General features: G+C 42.4%; 1 long non-coding RNA gene across 1 annotated transcript in view; it reads right to left on the bottom strand.

Annotated features, from left to right (window-relative positions):
• Positions 1-4,203: 4,203 nt before the first annotated feature.
• The window catches only part of LOC139319671 (uncharacterized), a 34,121-nt gene continuing 16,192 nt past the window's right edge, over positions 4,204-22,132 (bottom strand). Inside the window, exon 3 of the long non-coding RNA XR_011600636.1 lies at positions 4,204-4,905. This is a non-coding gene — a long non-coding RNA (uncharacterized lncRNA). The remainder of the gene's footprint in view (positions 4,906-22,132) is intronic.

Genomic DNA, 22,132 nt, shown 5'->3' with positions numbered 1-22,132 from the left:
CATGCATTGGGCAGGGGCTTAGCCTCCAAGATCTTTCTAACCCAGTGATTCTATGAGTTATGTTTAGATCTAGAGGTAGTCCTCAACTTATAACCATAAGTCCTTGCTTTATGACTGTAAGTCATACATCCTTGCCTTATGACCAGTTGCCTAGTAATCACTCAAAGTTACAAATAGAACTAGCTGTAGACCACTTACAACCTGGATTGGAAGTTCCGATGATCACAAACCCCTTTCCCATGGCCATGTGTCCTATCTCAGGTGTTTGGCAACTGGACTACATTTATGGCTGATTGTGGCATCTTGCAGTCACATGAACACGTTTTATGACCAAACCCAACATTTACTTGAACTGCTGCTTAAAAAGTGATATACAGTATGAGCCACGTTAGCGCAGTTGTTAGAATGCAGTAGTGCAGGCTAATTCTGCTGCCTGCCGGCTGCCTGCAATCTGTCAGTTCAAATCTCACCAGGCTCAAGGTTGACTCAGCCTTCCATCCTTCTGAGGTGGGTAAAATGAGGACCCAGATTGTTGGGGGGAAATAGGCTGACTCTGTAAACTGCTTAGAGAGGACTGGAAAGCACAGTGAAGCGGTATATAAGTCTAAGTGCTATTGCTATTAGAGTGATTTACCTTGCCTGAACTACAGCTTCATGGGCACTGACCCATTGCACTGTGAGTCAAAGATGAGATAAGGATTTGGAGAAACTAACTGTTGAGCTGAATTGCTGAGGAAGAGTTAAGTTTACAATCAGGATGTCCAGCACACATGTAAAAAAAAAACAGGCAAAACTTTGATTACAGGCATCTTGACTTTTGACCATCTACCTGACAATATGCATGCATGTTTTCTTGCATTTGTTTAAACTTTATTTTATGATTCGGAATGTTTTCAGAAACAAAAATAAAGACCGGCTCGCTGACTGCAAAAAAGACTTCCAATCGGCATAGAATTAGAATGTAGAATATATAGAACGAATAAAACATGAAATAAAACGGGACCGCCTTCTGCCACCAATAGCCTCCCACCGGCCAGTTCGCTCCCACAGAGAGGGCCTCCTCAGGGTGCCGTCGGCTAGACAATGCCGGCTGGCGACCCCCAGGAGGAGGGCCTTCTCTGTGGTGGCACCTACCCTTTGGAACAATCTACCCCCAGAGATACGAGTGATCTCCGACCTCCGGACTTTTCGTCGGGCCCTAAAAACTCATCTCTTTCAGTTAGCCGGTCTCTCTTGATTTTATGATTTTATGGTTGATTTTAAATTTTGATATGGATTTTAAATTGATAAATTTTAAACCATGGGCCAAATTTAATTATTTTAAATCTATTTTTAATCGCACTTTATGTATAAATGTTTTATTTTGGCTGTTCACCGCCCTGAGTCCGAAAGGAGAAGGGCGGTATAGAAATTTGAATAATAATAATAATAATAATAATAATAATAATAATAATAATAATAATAAAAAACGGCCGTAAAAACGGACAGAACTAAATATTCACTCGTGTATTTAAAAGAACATACAAAAATGGCCAGCAAAGCACACAGCCTTATCTTCCCTAGAATGAGCATCAATGAACCTTGAAACCGTAAATTTATCAACATATTGCCAGGCCATTAAAACCATCTGATGTTAATTGTGAAATTAGAAACTGATTCAGCCCCACTAGCTAAGAAGCCTTTAATGGAGAACTGGCTTAATTTAAGGAGAATAGTTGCATCCATCACTATTAAAGGTTTAAAATATTTATGAAATGAGAAGGCGGCATGGAATGTTTGAGCGGGAAGGGCTGTATTTCTAAATAACATCTGTTGGGAAGCAACAGGGAGGCTGACTCTTTTCTTCCATAAACTCTTTCCTAGGAGCCTCTAGCTGGCAACTGCGAAAAGCAGAATAGTGAACATAACGGGGCACGATGCAATTGAGCTTGCCTTCTTAATGGACAATGTTTACATTTTGATCTCCCTCCAATTCTGCCTTTGGTTGTGACGGCGCATTCAGTTGAAAGAAATTGACATGCCACCATTTGCATTTAAACCTGATGAGGATCTAATTTGGGAGAGACAACCCCTCCCCTCTCCTTCCTTTCCCTCCCCTCCCCTTCCCTGTTGTAGTAGCTCTTTGGGCTTCTAAAATCGGAAGGGTGACAAGGGTGTTTAAGCCTTGCAGACAGCTGTAACTAGACTAGTTTATTATCATATTTGAGCATCCTCTGAAATGGGCCATCTAGACGATGCTCCAAGCATTCTACATTTCCTATTTATTTCCACTGTTTCTAATGATGGTACTATCCAACATGATGATGCTATTAGGGAAAACAGCGAAAGCGAGAAAGATTCTGCCAGCTCTGTTCTTTGCTATTTTTGTTATCTGCTTAGCTTCTGTTGGAAGAAATATCCATCTGGGTTCAGTTCCAAGTGGGGAAAAAGACACTGGATTCATGGAAGTTGCTTGGAAAGAAGGTTTATGGATGAACAGGATCACATGCCTTGGAGATCTTGGGTGAAAAAAGGGAAGAGATGCTGAGAGTCCCTGGGTTTTATACCCCCTCTGGCTTTGAACTTCCTGGGCCACAGGAAGAGTATCCTGATTGGTTGCTGTCAAGGTCATAGCTAGCTTTTTAGGTTGTCTGTGTGTTAAGTTTGGTTGAATCTTGCTGGGTGATGCAATGAAGGGCAATTAAATGGCTCTGCCTGAAAGAGGTAGATCTTTGTTATGTAGAATAGACTGGCCCAGGCCTTAATGGCCCATTGACAAAGGTGGGGTGGCCTCCCTTTTAGGGGAAATATTCTGCCCTTTTAATATGTCCTAAAATATTTCATTTTTCTAGGAGAGGGGTGGGTTTTCACTTCCTACACTTCCATTGAAGGAAAAAAAGGAAGTATGTCCCCCCCGGCCTCTCCTCCCCCCCGCCCCGTTTATACAGTAAGGTGTTCGGGTTGTGGCGAGTTGTTCCATTCCGAAGATGTTTAGTTAATTAAAGAGCACATAGCATTACCTTGTCAAACACAGAATCTTCAATAGAGACTTCCTTAGAATGCCCTTTCGGAGTTTGTAGCAATAACCAGACACAATGCCTCTTGGCTTCTGATAAAATAAATGCAAAGAATCTTCCAGAACTGGAAGTGCGTTGTCAGAAATTATAAATGCATCGGTTTAGAAATATTTAAGCAATGTGTTATTATGACAAACCAGAGGTGAAATCCAGCAGGTTCTGACAGGTTCTGGAGAACCGGTAACAGAAATTTTGAGCAGTTTGGAGAATCAGCAAATACCACCTCTGGCTGGCCCCAAAGTGGGGTAGGAATGGAGATTTTGCAGTATCCTTCCCCTGCCATGCCCACCAAGCCACACCCACAGAACCAGTAGTAAAAAAAAAAGGATTTTACTACTGTGACAAACATTGGAGAAAGCTGAGAGGCTTCAATTGCCTGTTAAGGGTTTTCTCAGCTGGTTACATCATCCTCTGACTGCTTCTTAAGTTGGAGCCAACATGTTAAAGCAGTGTTTTTCAAACTTGGCAATATTAAGATGCGGGGACTTCAATTCCCAGAATTCCCCAGCAAGCGTTGGCTGGGGAATTCTGGCAGTTGAAGCCCACACATCCTAAAGTTCCCATGGTTGAGGAACACCATGTTAAAAGTAGATATTTGTCAACTTGAATAGCAGTGGCTATTAATTATGGCTCATCATATTACTATAGTATTATATTCATATTAATTAATACTATAATGATTTGTTGCACAGCGTGCCAGATGTTCAGTCTGGATTTTGCACAGGAGACTCCACCTATTGAGTGGGTCCCAAGGACATAAAATAGACAGATGTGAATGTTTGATGGTGTTAGAGGTATTGTCGCAAGATATAAGCTGTTCTGAGCAAAACTGATGGCGATTTTGTCAATGCTGGTGGTGTTCAAATGATGCTCCAGTCGTTTTTGGATTGCTTCCTTTGCTTTCTTTTGCCACAGTTGTTCTATTTCTATTTGCAGGTAACAGAAAAACAGAGTAACAGAGTTGGAAGGGATCTTGGAGATCTTCTAGTCCAAGTCCCTTGCTCAAGCAGGAAACCCTATATTATTTCAGGCAAATAGTTGTCCAATCTCTTTTTGGAAGAGTTGGAACACACTCACAACTTCTAGAGGCGAGTTGTTCCACTGATTAATTGTTCTAACTGTCAGGAAATTTCTCCTTAGTTCTAGGTTGCTTCTCTCCTTGATTAGTTTCCACCCATTGCTTCTTGTCCTGCCCTCAGGTGCTTTGGAGAATAGCTGGGCTCCCTCTTCTTTGTGGCAGCCCCTCAAATAACGGAAGACCATTATCATGTCACCCCTAGTCCTTCTTTTCATTAAACTAGACAAATTCAATTCCTGCAACCGTTTCTAGACAGGAATTCATTCTAGATTACAGTCTTTGTATTTTGCTATCTTCTTCAACTCTTTCTCTTTTATTCTCCTCTTTCCAGGTTCTGCCAGGTCCACTATCCAGACATTTTTGTCTTATCAACAATTGTTAAATCTGAGCGTTGTGTGGCAGGTGCCTGTCTAAATTCTAAAATCTCAGAACTTTAGTCTCTTCATTTTCTATTACTTCCTCTGTTTTATGGTCCCACCAGGTCTTGCTTGCAGGCAAATGGTATTTTTATAGATCTTCCAGTGCACTATTATTGGTACTTTGCGGTGCCATTGTTTTTTAATTGGTCTCTGTGATCTTCTTGCAGCAGTTAACCAGGTGATCCCCCATTTTTCAGCTTCTTTGCAGAGGTGGCACTCGCTGTCTGTTGTCATCTTCCCAATTGTGGCTTTTTATGCATTTGTTTTTGTGCTGCCAGAATTAGCCCTTCTGTCTCTTTCTTCAACTTTTCTGCTCTCAGCTATTGCCGGGTCTTGTTATTATCTGTTTTCCCTATTTTTTTTTAAAAAAAAAATATTGTGCATTAGGGTGGATTTGATTTAAATCGAGTTGATTTAAATCACAATTTAAATCATGATTTAAATCACTAGTAAAAAGGCTTGATTTAAATCAACTCGATTTAAATCATAATTTGTAAAGAGCAACTGTCATCTCTGCTACTCCTTTGACCCACTGTTGACTCACCGATAGTCCCAGTGTTGCAGAATATACAGCCTCATGCTACATAACTAAGCTCCATTTCATGCTGAATAAACTAAATTATTTATGTATCTTAAATAGAAAACTATCTTACGATAGATTTTTACCACAAAAGTTTTTTATTAAAATAAATTCGATAAAAATAAAAAAAATCCGATTTAAATAAAAAAATCTGATTTAAATAAAAAAAATCTGATTTTTTTGATTTTTTTAAAAAAATCATTGATTTTTATCCACCCTGCTGTGCATGCATGTGTGGGCTGCTGGGAGTTCGCAGGGGTTCAGAAGAACCTCTAGCTAAGATTCTGTGCAGTCCGGAGAACCCCCAAATCCCACTCCTGGCTGGCCCTGCTCACCCTGCCCTGCCCCTCCCAGGAGTCCCCACGCGGCCCATTTTGGATGCAGGTAAGTGCAAGGCGTGTGCAGAGACTCTGGGAGGGTGAAAAATGGGCCTACTGTAAGATTGGGAAGGCTGGAAACGGGCCCGTTTCGGGCCTCCGGAGCCTGGGGAGGCTATTTTAGCCCTCTTGGAGGCTCGAGGAAAGCCTCTGGAGCCTGGGGAGGGCAAAAACACCCCCACCCCCCGCTGTGGTGCAGGAGGCCAACTAGGCTACACCCACCATGGCCACACCCACCCAGCAACCGGGCAGAGAACTCCTTGCTAAAATTTTTGAAGCCCACCCCTGTATGCATGTTATACTTTGTCTTTCCATGCGTCTTTTCTTCATTTGGTCTTTCTTTTAGGCCAGTTTGGTCTCTCTAATACTCAGTAGGTCTTCCAGGTATACAGCTAACCCTCGACATACGACCACAATTGAGCCCAAATTTTCTGTTGTTAAGTGAAACATTTGTTAAGTGAGTTTTGTCCCATTTTACGACCTTTCTTGCCACAGTTGCTGAAGTTAATCACTGCAGTTGATAAGTTAGTTACCCGGTTGTTAAATGAATCTGGCTTCCCCATTGACTTTGCTTGTCAGAAGGTCGGAAAAGGTGATAACATGACCTTGAGACACAGCAACGGTCATAAATATGAGTAATTGCCAAGTGTCTGAATTTTGATCGCATCATCCTAAGGATGGTGCAAAGGTCATAACTCTGAAAATTGGTCGTTTTTCAAAGTCACATTTCCAGTACTGTTATAACTTTGGTCACTAAATGAATTGTTGAAGCTTGCCAAGTTCTTATCTCTAAGCTAACTGCGCATGTCCACATTCTTTCACTTTCTTCTAACTTTCTTTTGTTCTCCGGCCAGGAGAGGTGGCCGGGAAAGCTTTGCCAAGATGTAATTAATTAGCTAGTAAGATGTTTTATTTTCTTTATAACAAATAAATGAGTTTTTCTTAGAAAATATATCTTTGGGTTGATTTTCTTAAAGTATACTTCAAGGAAAGGTCACGATCCATTCTCTAATCAAGGTGCAATTACCCAAAAGCAGAATGGGATTAATTGCCACCCTGACAGGCCTGAAAAGGGTTCTTTCTTCTCTTGAAAAAAAAGCCAGAGGTGGAAGTCCCCCCACCTCCTTCTCCCTCCCATTTCACTAAGGCTGTTCCTTCCTTCCTTCCTTCCCCCTCTAGCTGATTTATTGGGCCCTAACTGTCCCAGGTGTCGAAAAATGTAGGACGAAACCTCCTTCTGTGTATGGGCTGCGGCAAAGCACCTGGGAGGGAGTGGCCGTGGCCATTGTGCCAGGGCGAAAGACTGGCGGAGGGCCAGCTGAGGAGAAAAGTTTGGGGCTAATAACCCAGAGGCGAAAACCTCAAGGCAAAACAGGCAAGGCGAAGAGACCAAGCTGAGAAGTCCTAGACCCCATATCTGTGCTCAGAACTGTCTAGCCACTGTGTTCTTTGAGAGCTTGGTTTCCTTTTACTTCTAACGCTTCCAAACATCCTTGTCTTCTCCAGTGAATTCCCTCACATGACACAGCCAAAGTAAGTGAGATGCAGTTTCGTGATTTCTGCCTTTCAGGGGATATGTCTGGGGATATCATAATCTGCCTTCTTGATTGAATCTTGACGTGTCTTGTGTGGGATGCCTTGTGAGGGGAATCTCTCAAAAGAGATTTGCTAAATTTGTTAAGCGTATGACAAATTATTAATAAATGTTAGATACATTACAGTGAGGAGGTGTATAAATGGTAGACACAGGAGATTCATTCATATCCAGCCAGGCAGTAGAAAATAAAGAAATCTGCCATCTGTAAATGCTGTGCAATGTTTGTGGACTGTAACGCCTTCAGACTGACAACCAATTTCATAATATCCTAAGGGGGGGGGGCAATTTTGATGCTTGTATGGATACAGAACAGAATCAGATATCCCAACCTTCCATTAGTCATCTAATGATACCTCTGAGGAAAGGGTAAGGCAACTTAGAATAATCACAGAATTCTTTTTCTGATATGATACTGAATTTTTTTCATTCTGAATGCCTTCAGAAACAAAGATGGAGAAGGAATGAGACTTTGGAGAATGCAGAAAGGAAGACTTGGGATTTTTCAAACCAGGGGTGAAATGCTACCAGTTCGCTCCGGTTCGGGAGCGAACAGGTAGTGATCAAAACTACCAGTTTGGGTGAACTGATAGTAAAAAAATGCTTTAAAAAGTAAAAAAAAATGGTTCCGACGATCACAGCTGTGCCGCGTGATCGTCGGAACCTTTTAAAAACTGTTTTAAAGCATTTTTTTTACTACCGGTTTGGGCGAATAGCTGGGATCGTCAGAGCCTTCGGTAGAAAAAATGCTTTTAAAAGGCTCTGATGATCCCAGCTGAGTTGCCTGATCGTCAGAGGCTTTTTTTTCTTTTAAAAGCAATATATATATATATATATATATATATATATATATATATATATATATATATATATATATATATATATATATATATTAAAAGGCTTTTGTCAGAGGCTTTTAAAAGAAAACAAAAGCCTCTGACAATCAGGCAACTCAGTTGGGATCGTCAGAGCCCTTTAAAAGCATTTTTTAACAACCTCTTCGGCTGAAGAGGTTGTAGAAAAAATGCTTTTAAAAGTAAAAAAAAAAAAAAAAAAGTTGGCCATGCCCACCCAGTCACATTACCACCACCACCACCAAGCCACGCCCACGGAACCGGTAGTAACAAATTTTACATTTCACCGCTGATTGAAAGGCTTTATAAAAACAAACCCACAATAAAACGCAATAGCTTGAAGAATACTTTGTTAGTTTTTTAGATTATAAAGCCACATGACTCCAAAATGGATCTGAGCCGCTTTACAATTGTTAAAAGACTTCATAATTTACAAAGAAAAAGGAACATGATTGCTTTTAACAAAACCACATAAATAACATCCAGGGAAAAAAAATAACCATGAGCTCCACCAACATTCCAATTCCAGTCCTAGGGAGAGAGCTAGGCCTTTAAGACAGGGGTCATCAACCTTTCGGACCTCAGGGACCACTACATTCCTAATTTTAAATCCTGCGGACCACTAATATGATCTGCCTAATGACTGGCTTGGTAGGCGTGGCTAGGTGGTCATGTGACATGGTCGGGCATGGCCAACTTGATGTCACTCATGTCGAGGGGCGCCTCGCCAGCCTCTACTCACCTCTCCCCTCCCAGCCACTCCTCGCCTTCCCGCCCAGGCTCCTTAGGGCCCCAACAGGAAGCAGTTTTTGGAGCTAAGCAGCCACCATGAGAAAGAGTTGGCAAAACAGCTCAGTTCAAATTGGATCTGACCAAGAAGGAGGCTCAGCAGAAGCACCTCCCTGAGGACTACGAGCATAGACTTTCCAAGCAGAGGGAAGACCTGCGGGAGTGCAAGGCCAGGTACCGGCGCCTGGAGGCTCAGCGGGCTGAGATGATCAGCCAGTTCCAGGCCATGATGCAGTCCCACTGGAACAAGACCCTCCGGCTCTTCGCCACCAGCGGTGCTTCCCTCCAGCCTTCTCCAAAGACCCGCACCAGGAGGCTGAAGCAGACCCCAAATCGGAATTTCTGCTCCCCTCCAACCCACATAAAAGGACCCCAAAGGGAGAGACTCTCTGCAGCAACACAAACTTTCATTGCACATATCTGTCCCAGGGGCCGTAGTTTGAGGACCCCTGATTTAGTGCAACATAAAAAATGCAAATAATTTTTCTGTGGACCACCAAAATTTTTTCATGGACCACCAGTGGTGACCGCTGCTTTAAGAAACACTTGAAGGCTGTTTTTTGGAATCCATAAAGAAATGCCCTTTTCCCCTTAAGTTTTTTGTTTTGCCTGCAGACCTAGGCTTTCTGACTGCCATTCATTCAGATTTGGTCCTACTGATTTTCTATCCAGCTGCTGCTAATTCAAGATTATCAAGGGAGGAAGGTCTCAGCCTGCCACAAGAATGGGCAAATCAGCCTGATAGATCTTCAGAGTTTAGGAACTCTGCAGCGAAAGAGCCACCACTGAGAAGGCTCTGCTTCTTCTTGCTGACTTGTCTTCAAGAAATCTCCCAGGTTTCATGCTACTTTTCACATATTATGGATACTGATCCCCGTATTTAAAAAGCAAGTCTATAAAATTAAGCTGTGGCGTGCATATAATTCCTTGCCTCTTAGGTGGGTAGAGAAATATTCAAAACCATATGTAACTGCCTAATTCCCTGTTGGAAGATCTTCTGAGAGTCATCAAAAGCAGCTTCTAGTCAACTTCTCATTTCTTTTTCTACTTGAAGAGCTAAGAGAGAGAGAATATTAAAGCGGAACAATACTTTTAATATTAGATCTGCTTCAAATCATCTTTCCTTTTATGTATTAAGCATAGCATTCTCAAAACACCGCCTCAGGGGGATCTAGTTTTAACCTACTGCTTAAAAATTTCAGGGCTGATCCAAAACAGTTTCATTTGTGCACTGAACTTATTTTCTTTCTGATATGACTCCCCTATACAATTTTGAAAGACTAGCTGATCTCTCAGCAAACATTAATGATGTTATTTAGTATAATAATAATAAAGTAATACAACTATAAATAAAAGGCAGAGCCTAACTGCAGACAGCCAGCTTCATTCACAAAGGGTAGCTTTGCAAAACTCTTTGGGATTTTAAAATATGAAAGGGTTTGCAACAGTGATGAAATCTAAAATTTGTTACTACCGGTTCTGTGGGCGTGGCTTGGTGGGGGGGGTTAATGTGACTGGGTGGGCGTGGCCATTTTTAAAAAACTTTTAAAACCATTTTTTCTACAACCTCTTTTGTGAAGAGGTTGTAAAAAAATGCTTTCAAAAGGCTCTGACAATCCCAGCTGAGTTGCCTGATCGGCAGAGGCTTTTTAAAAAGCCTCTGACGATCAGGCAACTCAGCTGGGATCGTCAGAGGCATTTAAAAGAAAAAAAGGGCTTTTTTTCTTTTAAAAGCCTTTGACGATTCCAGCTGAGCCGCGCGATCATCAGAGGCTTTTTTTTTTTTTACTTTTAAAAGCATTTTTTCGGCCAAAGAGGTTGTAGAAAAAATGCTTTTAAAAGTAAAAAAAAAAAGCCTCTGATGATTGTGCGGCTCAGCTGGGCATGGGGGGGTGTGTGGGGGATTTTTGCTACCGATTCTTCGAACCACTCGCCTCCATCGCTACCGGATCGGGTGATCCGGTCCGAACCGGGAGCATTTCACCCCTGGTTTGCAACCAAGACAACATAACATGAATAATGTTTCAAGAAAAGAAGACATCCTCAGACACAGCAGAATTAGTGCTTTCTCGTAGGTTATTGATTGTTGTTTAATAATACCTCTTAAAATATATTTGACATTATTGTCAATGCTAATTTTAAGATATTGATCTGCTTCAGCATGGGTCCTAGTAGAAGCTGCAATGTGCGATCTCCATAAAGTGATGCAAACTGGAAATATATATATATATATATTTCTGCTTTGGAATTGTGTTGTTTTAAGGTGACCAATTGTCCTCCTTTAGGGAGGACAGTCTTCTTTTGTAATTTTTGTCCTCTCTCGAAAAGTGTCCTCCTACACGTCCTCCTTTTCGATATTTGAAGACTAATCTGTAAATCTCCATGTTCGATCGATGCCGATCCGATCCGTTGCGTGTGATGTGACGTATTTGTATTTGACATGACGATTTGTCAAGGCTCGGTACAATGCGGCAAGACACGATTATGAGACGCATGCGCTCCGCATAGGAGAATTGTTTTGAGAGAGTGCACCGCGCGCAAGTGGCTTCGTTTATTTCTTACCGAAACACGACACAACACACACACACGCACGCATTAGACTCAGTGTTGCAATGAATAAAATGTTTCTTTTATTTACAATATTTTTTGTCTTCAATTTATTTGTGTCCTCCTTCTCATTGTAAAAAAAGTTGATCACCTTAGTTGTTTTGTTTGGTGACTATTTCTGTGACTTTTGCAAATCTGATCCAAGTTTGAAAGGGTGGATTTCTCCAGAGGCAGCAGGATCTGATCCACCCCTCTTTTGTTTTGTGATCTGTCTTGCCTGAATTGCAGTAATGGAGGCACTTCTCCCTGACCTTGGCAAAGCAGGAAAGGAGCCCCTTCTTTCCGTTACAAATTCTCTTTAATACAACTGGGCAGGGGTGGGCTTCAAAAATTTTAGCAAGGGGTTCCCTGCCTGGTTGCTGGGTGAGTGTGGCCATGGTGGGTGTGGCCTAGTTGGTCTCCTGCACCATGGCGAGTGGGGGGGGCATTTTTGCCCTCCCTGGGTTCTGGAGGCTTCGCTCAAGCCTCCGGGAGGGCAAAAACGGCATCCCAGGCTCCGGAGGCCCTCTGGAGGCTGGAAATGGGCCTGTTTCCGGCCTTCCCAATCTTACAGTAGGCCCATTTTTCACCCTCCCAGAGTCTCTGCGCACGCCTTGCACTTACCTGCATCCAAAACGTGGGGACTCCTGGGAGGGGCAGGCCAGGGTGGGAGAAGCCAGCCAGGAGTGGGATATGGGGGTTCTCCAAACTGCACAGAATCTTAGCTAGAGGTTCTCCCGAACCCCTGCGAACCCCCAGCAGCCCACCCATGCAACTGAGGAACCCACTAAAAGAAGGTAATTTGTGTGGTCACTTTCGACACACAGGAATAGTCCAAGATGGCAGCCATGATGATGCAATCAAAATGCTGCCTGAATTCAGCTGCCATCTTGACTTCCTGACACATCCTCTGAAAATCCTGAGGAGATGGCCATAGTTCCAAGTTCACCACAAATTTCAATCATATAACTTGGTAACCTGGTACAGGTAGTCCTTGACTTACAACAGTTCATTTAGTGACTGTTTGAAGATACAACAGCACGGAAAATGAGTGCCTTATGACCATTTTTCACACTTATGACTGTTGTAGCATCTACATGGTCACCTGATCAAAATTCAGACACTTGGCAACCGATTCATATTTATGACGGCTGCAGTGTCCTGTGTCATGTGATCATCTTTTGTGACCTTCTGACAAGCAAAGTCAATGCGAAAGCCAGATTCACTTAACTACGATGTTACTAATTTAACAACTGCAGTGATTAACTTAACAAACGGGGCAAGAAAAGTCGTAAAATGGGGCAAAACTCATTTAACAAATTTCTGACTTAGCAACATACATTTTGGGCTCTGTTGTGGTCATAAGTTGAGGACTACCTGTTTTCCCATCATCTCCCTCTTTAAGCTGATCCAAGAGATCAGTGGTGGATTCCTCCCGGTTCCGCCGAGCTGGTAGCGGTGACGAAATGACGTTACCGAACCGGTTCTCCCCCTGTCCCCCCACCTGCCTCCCCCTGCCCCCCGCGTTATTCTTACCTTTTATTTGGCCCCAACCCCAATCTATTGCTGCCTCCTTAGTCCCAGCTGATGGCTAGAGGGAAAAAAACTGTTTAAACTCTTGCCGCGGGGCTTCAAAGGGCCGCCCTACAGCTGATCAGTGTTAAAAGAAAACAAATGAGTAGACCGGTGCCTGCAAAAATAAATGGGTAGACCAGTGCCTGCAAAAATACATGGGTAGACTGGTGCCTGCAAAAATACATGGGTAGACCGGTGCCTGCAAAAATACATGTGTAGACCGGTGCCTGCAAAAATACATGAGTAAACCAGTGCCTGCAAAAATACATGAGTAGACCGGTGCCTGCAAAAATAAATGAGTAGACCGGTGCCTGCAAAAATAAATGGGTAGATCGGCACAGCTCTGCAAGCAGTTAAAGGCCTGGTAGACCAGTACCTCTGCTAAATCCTAAAGAATTGTCACATGACCATCAAGCCACGCCCACAAAATAAGCCACGCCCATAGAACCGGTAGTAAAAAATTTCAGAACTCACCCCTGCAAGAGATCGGGAAAGCAACTTTGGTTTTATGTATTCCTTTGGCCTCCTTTGTCTCAGCATTGCGGCAGCCAAACATCACGGGGCAGGTAAACATAATGGGAAGCTATTACCAGGTGAGCAATTATGTTTAGATAGTACCAGGAGGTGAGTAGGTGGCATACCAATTGTGATTGTGGCAAGCGTCTTGATTCATTTGAATGTTCAGGCTCACTTTTTCTGGCTGTCACCAGGCTCCCTCTGCAGTTGTCACAACATGCCATTCCCCATCAGTAAATAAACAATAATAGGCCTATGCAGGAGGCACACATCTGCTTGTGACAGTAGCAGGGAAAGAGCGAGACGAATGAATATTTCTTTTTAAAAATCTGTGCCCCAACTCGGTTGAAAGATTGTCAGCGAGGGACTGCATTGATGGGAAACAGTCCTTTCATTAAAGGGGCCATAGTCTGCAAAGACATTGTTATTTCTGAAGCAGGATGTTCCACTGATGGATTGCCCTAAATTGTTTTCAAAAAAATTAACCAAAAACATATGAAACACTCATAAAAAGTAATTCAGCGATTCAACGGAAATTATTTGCTTAACCGATTCACAATTTTTGGCTAATTCTGCTACTTAACTCTGCCCACCTGTCTGGAGTTCAATCCTGACAGTGTTCGAGGTCGACTCAGCCTTCCACCCTCCTGAGATCGTTAAAATGAAGATCCAAATTGGTTTTTTTTTTTCCAAACAAGTTTTTATTTTTATTTCTCATAAACATATTTACATGTACAGTCATTTATCCATCATTTTTCATTCATCTTATCTTTTAACTTTCATTTTTAATTTTTACTTATTCAGGATTGCTCTTTTACTATTTACCCTTCTTTATTTTACCACAACCTTTCTCCCCTTCTCTTCCTTCCTCTATCTCCTCCTACTTTCTTCGTTCTTCCTCTCCTTCTCTTTCCTATTTCCCCTTCCCTTCCCCCACTCCTCTCTTCTTCCCCCCTTCTAACCTTCTCTCCTACTTCTCTTTCTCCTCCCTTTTCTTCCTCTCCTTTTCCGTTTCTTTCTTCTTTCTCTCCCTCTCCTCTCCTCTCCTCTCCTCTCCTCTCCTCTCCTCTCTTCTCCCTTCCTCTCTCTACTCCTTCCCCTCTCTCTTGTTGTTTCCCTTTTCAGTTCAATCTAGAATGGTATTCGAGCAGCCCCAATTTTCTATTTATCTCTATTCTCATTTCAATTTCTTATTTGATTATTTGTGTATTTCATCATTTGTGTACATTTTTATAATAATCTCACTTTTTTCCTTTTACACCCCCCCTTCTCCTTTTACCTAGGCATCATCTGGGTTTCTATTTTTCTGATTATTTTCTCCCATCTATTTTATCTCTATACTCTTATTCATATTTCTTTTCGAACCAATCGTAAAATTTATCCCATGTCCTGAAATACATCGACTCCTCTTTATCCTTTATTCTCAATGTTAATCTATTCATTTCTCACATTCTAAAATTTTCTTTATAATTTCTCCTTCCAACGGGATTTTATCTGCTTTCCAATCTTGTGCAAATACAATTCTAGCAGCTGTTATTATATGAATAATCAAATATGTATCTTCTTTACTACAATTCTCTAGTAAAATTCCCAAATTGAGGATCCAAATTGTTGAAGGAAGTATGCTGACTTTGTAAACTGATTAGAGAGGACTGTAAAGCATTATGGAGTGGCATATAAATCTAAGTGCTATTGCTGTTACTACTTCTGAACTGCAAAAGCAGTGCCAACCAATTTCCAAAACTAGATAGACCTTAGAAAATTTAGATAATATAGTATACATGTGTGTAGGAAGGTATGATGATATGCTATACATAATCTGCATTCCTTAACATCTGGAAATTTTGTGCCTCCACATTGCCTTCTTAATTGAATTGCCTTCAAAAGGTGAGACTGTCACACCAAAGTGTGTTGCCCCAATAATGGGAATGGTTGTTTGGATTAAAGTTATCACTTCTCTTCTAGAGGTTTCCCATTAATGAATAGATGCACATGATTTGCAATGCAAGTTAAGGCTTACTGAATACAAAATAACAAGGTTGGTAGGGACTTTGGAGATTTTCTAGTCCAACCCTCTGCTCAAGCAGGAAACCATATACCATTCCAGACAAATGGATGCCGAATCGCTTCATTAAAACCGCCAGTAATGGCATACCCACAGCTTCTGAAGGCAAGCCATTCCACTGATTGCAGGGGTGGGCTGCTGGTGGTCGCAGGGGTTCGGCAGAACCTCTAGCTCAGATTCTGTGCAGTTCGGAGAACCCCCAAATCCCACTCCTGGCTGGTCCCGCCCACCCCACCCTGCCCCTCCCAGGAGTCCCCATGCGGCCCGTTTTGGAGGCTTGGGGAGGGTCAAAAATGGGCCTACTGGAAATTTGGGGAGGCTGGAAATGGGCTTGTTTCCGGCCTCCAGAGAGCCTCCAGAGCCTGAGGAGGCCATTTTCGCCCTCCCGGAGGCTCAAGAAAAGCCTCCAGGTTCCCTCTCACAGTAATTGCTGTTGAGCCACATACTACATATTATTTTGTTGTTGTTAGTTGCGAAGTCGTGTCTGACCCATTGCGACCCCATGGACAACATTCCTCCAGGCCTTCCTGTCCTCAACCATCCTCTGTAGTCCATTTAAGATCACACCTACTGCTTCAGTGACTCCATCTAGCCACCTTGTTCTCTGTCGTCCCCTTCTTCTTTTGCCCTCAATCTTTCCCAGCATTAGGCTTTTCTCCAGTGAGACCTTCCTTCCCATTAGGTGGCCAAAGTTTTTGAGTTCTACCTATTCTATACCTGTGCATTTGGTTTTTCTTGCTTACAATTACATTTGGTAAAAACATCTTCGTAGTAGGCATATAATTGTCATCACCCCTGTAAAAGAAACATTAAATGTTCAGAAAGAAAGCAGTTACCTCCCTTTGTTCTATTTGTATGGAGATTTTTTTCTGTGGATCCAGATAAGAATGGTTGTTTTTACATTCCACATTTTTCTTTTTTTTTTTTCAGGCTTAATTTGTGTAGAAAGAATCAGTTTGAAAATAATGCAAGCTACGGTGTGTGCCGTACATTGTTAGCGATGAATTTGAGTTTAAATCTCCTTGAGTTATTTCAACATTGGCTCAAAGGGATTCCACAGATAAGTTCTTCCTTCGTATTGCCATTAGAGGCGGGTTATGTTAAACCATCATCTTCTGCACACTTTTATGACTCTTAAATTATTTCATCTTCTTATTGCGGTAGGGAGATTTGCAGAGATTAGAGGGGTCTGTGAATGTCTATCTATAGAAATAGCAATAGTACTTAAGACTTAAATACAACTTCACAATGCTTTGCAGCACTCTCTGAGTGGTTTACAGAATCATCATATTGCCCCCACAATCTGGGTCCTCATTTTACCGACCTCGGAAGGATGGAAGGCTGAGTCAACCTTGAGCCAATGAGAATTGAACTGCTGACAGTGGGTAGAGTTAGCCTGCAATACTGCATTCTAACCACTGTGCCACCATGGCTCTCATATATCTATATATCTATCTATATCTATATCATCTATATCCATCTACACATGTATCTCGTAACATAAAACATGTGAAAGGGGGGAAGTTCTGATGTTCAGTGATATTTCACGAGGAATATTGTTTGAGAGGGATTCAACTCTAGCCATATACCGGTAATACAATAAAGCAGCATCACAAAAACTCTGGTAACCAGAGCCAAATATTTCCCTCCTTATTGGTCTGGTTTTCCTTGCAATTCAACAACTATCAATTTTTGGCAGCCAACAATCAGTGCTGGAGATGACATGTTCTGATATTGTCAAATGACTCAAAGGATAATAAGCCTAAAATTCAGATTGTTCTTTCCTTTGAATCGTTCTCTCCAACTCTTTGCTCTTTTCTTTGCTTTGCCTTATCTCTTCTTGTGGATCTAATGATGTTTTTAATCTACCACCCTGCAAATTTGTCTTCAGCTGCTAAACTCACCTTTCACATTACAATCAGCTTTTCTTGTGATTTACCCTGCCACTGTTGGAGGCTACATGCACATTTTGAAAAATGTGATTTTGCTTAGTGATGCAGGCCGAAAGTTGTGGCTCTGGATATATTGATGTTTCCCTCACATGCTTCCTGCATGTACAACCAGCATTGCAGAGTACTTTAGTGCAGACATGTGGGTGCAACTCAAGAGTAGGCTGCTGGGGGTTCACAGCAGTGGTGGGTTTCAAATATTTTTACTACTGGTTCTGTGGGCGTGGCTTGGTGGGCATGGCATGGCAGGCGTGGCTTGGTGGGCGTGGCAGAGGAAGGATACTATAAAATCTCCATTCCCACCCCACTCCAGGGGGAGGTTACTGCAAAATCCTCATTTCCTTCCAATCAGCTGGGATTTGGGAGGCAGAGAATAGATGGGGGCTGGGCCAGTCAGAATTTTTACTACCGCTTCTCTGAATTACTCAAAATTTCCACTACCAGTTCTCCAGAACTGGTCAGAACCTGCTGAAACCCACCTCAGGTTCACAGGGGTTCGGGAGAACCTCTAGCTAAGATTCTGTACAGTTTGGAGAACCCCCAAATCCCACTCCTGGCTGGCCCCGCCTCCCACCCCTCCCAGGAGTCCCTACATGGCCCATTTTGGATGCAGGTAAGTGCAAGGCACATGCGGAGGCTCAAGGAGGGCTAAAAACGGAAGTCTGGGAACGCCGGAAATGGGCCCGTTTCCGGCCTCCAGAGGGCCTCCGGAGCCTGGGGCGCCTGTTTTTGCCCTCCTGGAGCCTCGAGGAAAGCCTCTGGAGCCCGGGGAAGGCAAAAATGCCTCCCCCCACCATGATGCAGGAGGCTGACTAGGCCATGCCCACCATGGCTACACCCACCCAGCAACCGGGCAGAGAACCCCTTGCTAAAATTTTTGAAGCCCACCCCTGGTGCAACTTATTTTGGGCCAAGGCCCACTCTTGGCAGAGGTGTCCACAGGGAGGGTCAGAAAAGTCAAGCTACCTGTTACAACCACATAACAGAAACCTGCATCTTTTTCTTTTATGCGTGCGGTGTGTGTATAAAGCACTCAAAGAAGGGTGTGGCTTCTGTGGCCTTGCTGTGGCCACTGTCTTGATTTTTTCCACACGCCTAAACGTCATCGTGTTCAGTTGTGTTCTCTGACTGGATTTCACTTGTAGGATATATAGCAATGATGCCTAACCTTTTTGCCGTCATGTGCCAAAAGCAGGAGGAGCAAGGGAGGTCGCCCATATGTGTGCCCACACCTATAATCTAATGCACCCCGCCCCTGTGCATGCATGCCGCCCTGCTTTTAGCACGTGATGGTGGGCCCGGTAGGCCCGTTTTTCACCCTCCCCAGGCTCCAGAGGCTTTCTAGGAGCCTGGGGAGGGCGAAAACAGCCTCCGCGCCCAGAGGTCAGAAACACTCCATTTCCCAACTTCTGGTGGGATCAAAAGGCCCCAAAGTCAGCTAGCCGGCACTCACATGCGCACTGGAGCTGAGCTACGGCAACGCTCACGTGCCCGCTGATATGGCCTCCGTGTGCCACCTGTGGCACCCGTGCCATAGGTTTGCCATCCCGGATATATAGTATCAAGACTGACACACACGGAGGCGAATTGCTGTCAACGTTCACCGGTGCCCGCACAATAGCATGAAAAGGGGAAAAGTTGTACTCGACCTCCTGCAAAATCCAAACTCTACCAAGGCACATTTTCCTGCTAAATAAAACCACTTGTCCTTGTGAAACTCCATCATCAGAAACTCTTCAGAAAAGCATCCGACCTTTTCTCATGGCTTTCAAACAAGGATGCTCATCTCTGAGCTAATGCTGTTTCACTCTAGTCAACGTTATTTAAAAAAGACGTTCGGTAAGATTTTCATGGGGAGAAGAACATTAGCCCCAGTGTAGCATATAAAGTCTTAAATGGCCGTTTAAAAAAAAAAAAATCAGCTTTCTGAAACACAGTCTGTATACAGATTTGACGTGTGTTAGCAGGCACTTTAACGAAACAGAACTGCTCAACTTACCAACAAAGTACAGGACCCAAACAATGTAAGTGACAATTTATTTAGATTGACAATAATGAATGAATATCAATATTTTTCTTTGTTCAGTCTGTCATATAAAGTATTTAGCTTTGGAGGGAGCCAATCTTATTAGATGGTGCTAATTAAAACTAGCCAAGGTAGATTTCCAGAGAACTCCACCCACACAATTTCTTCAGCAGAGCTGTTAAGGTGGCAAGGATTTCATCAGCAGAGTAAATCACCATTGCTTGTAAAGGTTCCAGAGGGCAGTTCACTGTTGCTTAGCAACTCCCTGGTGCTGATTTTTTTTACTATTAACCCTATCACGGCTTCCCATAACCCGTTTGTTCACTCAAGATGAAATGAGCATGGATTAACTACCCTGTTGATCAGCAGTGGCTTGTCTTGGCTTCTTTATCAGTGTCAATTATTTATTTGCATTACAGTATATGATGGATACCAGTGGTGGGTTCCTCCCGGTTCGGTCCGGTTCGGCCGAACTGGTAGCGGTGATGATATGATGTCACCGAACTGGTTCTCTCCCCCCGCCCTCCCACCCCCTACCCACCCACGTTATTCTTACTTTTTATTTGGTCCCACCCCCAATCTATTGCTGCCTCCTGAGTCCCAGCTGATGACTAGAGGGAAAAAAACTCTTTAAACAATTGCCGCGGGGCTTCAAAGGACCGTCCTACAGCTGATCAGTGTTAAAAGCAAACAAATGAGTCAGGTTGTAAGTGCGAGGACTGGTCGTAAGTGTGAGGACCTTCCAGAAATGACTCTGACCAGCTAGCCATGCCCACCTAGTCACATGACCTCCAAGCCACACCCACAGAATAAGCCACGCCCACAGAATCAGTAGTAAAAAAAATTAGAACCCACCCCTGCTGGATACTTGATTTTAGTGAGCCATGGTGGCGCAGTGGTTAGAATGCAGTATTGCAGGCTAATTCTGCTGACTGCCAATTGCCAGCAGTTCAGCACTTCAAATCTCACCAGGCTCATGTTTGACTCAGCCTTCCATCCTTTCGAGGTGGGTAAAATGAGGACTCAGATTGTTGGGGGCAATAGGCTAACTCTGTAAACCACTTAGAGCAGGTTGTAAAGCACTGTGAAGCGGTATATAAGTTTAAGTGCTATTGCTATTAATGACTCATTCTTGGTCTTGTAGAAAGTCAGTTTCTGGAACTGGGATTCAACTTGTGCTAGAATGGACTTCATTTTTCTGGATGGATCATGTTCACTGCCTTGAGGTTCTCCCAATCTTTTGCTATCAATGGACTTCTAGCAATGGTGGGTTTCACTTACCTTTGCTACCGGTTCGCAAGCTTCTGTGCATACGCAGAGGATATATTTTTTTTTAAAATAATCTTTATTTACATTTATCATTAAAAAAGAAGACAACACACCAGATAAATGACAAACAGAACAACAAAACAAATAACATACATGCCTATAAGTAGTACCTTAATAACTTAATATTCGGTACAATATATCAGCCGCTGCTACTACCAGTTCGCCCAAACGGGAGCGAACCAGTAGCAACCCACCATTGACTTCTAGGCAACAATTGTGAGCACATTTTCAGCATTATATCTGATGCACCATTCCTCATATGATAAAATCTGACATCATTGTATCAGATCCTGACTGATGAATTTCTGTGAGGCTGCCCTTAAAAATGTCTGGAAATGTCACTTGTTGGAAAATACAGTAGGTCAACTAACAATTCTATAATTTTTTTTAATAAAGTTTTTTTTATTATGTTTTAAACACACAAACAAACATACAATGCATCTTTTCTGAACAGAATATTGGCCCGGTTTTAGATTTATACAAATTTTTGTTCGTCTTTAACACAATTTTAACCCAATTTTATATATAGGTTTTTCTCATATCATTTGTTCTCTCTAATTCTAAAAAACCAATATTACCCTTCATCTTAACTTCTCATCCTAATATAGTTCATTTTTTCTTTTCCCTCCTTAAAATTTAAACCCCTAAGTTTAAATTCATATAACATAATACCATCCCCCATTATTTATTTATTTATTTATTTATTTATTTATTTATTTATTTATTTATTTATTTATTTATTTATTTATTAGTTTGATTTATATGCTGCCCTTCTCCAGAGACTCAGGGCGGCTTACAATGCATTAAGCAATAGCCTTCATACTTTTGTATATTTATACAAAGTCAGCTTATTGCCCCCACAAACTGGGTCCTCAATTTACCTACCTTAGAAAGGATGGAAGGCTGAGTCAACCTTGAGCCTGGTGAGATTTGAACTTGCAGTAATTGCAGGCAGCTGGCAGCTAAATGCTACTTTTAACAGTAGTTTAGTCTGCTGCGCCACCAGGCTCCTACTGCCTTAAATTCTCTTATTCCAATCACCAATGATTCTTTTATCAACTATTCCAAATAATAGATTGCAACAATTAAATATATTCAATAAAAAAATCAACAATTCTATAATTCTGTGATCGTATTTCATCTACACTGGTTGCAGATTGTTTTCCAATTCTTGAAAACCCTGCATTGCTTAGATTCAAGAGTCCCACTAAGGCGGAATCCAAAAGCAGACAATTCAGCTTGAAACAAAATGAAATTCATTGGGGGCGAGCTGAGGGTGTGTTCTAGTTCAGATTCATATGATATAATATTCTTTAGAAACCAGATCCAAGAACAAGAA

The sequence above is a fragment of the Pituophis catenifer genome, unplaced genomic scaffold (genome assembly GCF_029215685.1).
Source record: "Pituophis catenifer annectens isolate HBS135680 unplaced genomic scaffold, rPitCat1.0.hap2 SCAF_7, whole genome shotgun sequence".
In the NCBI taxonomy this organism is placed as follows: domain Eukaryota; kingdom Metazoa; phylum Chordata; class Lepidosauria; order Squamata; family Colubridae; genus Pituophis; species Pituophis catenifer.
Note: the sequence above shows the minus strand (reverse complement) of the source record. Positions and strands in the feature narration are given on the sequence as shown.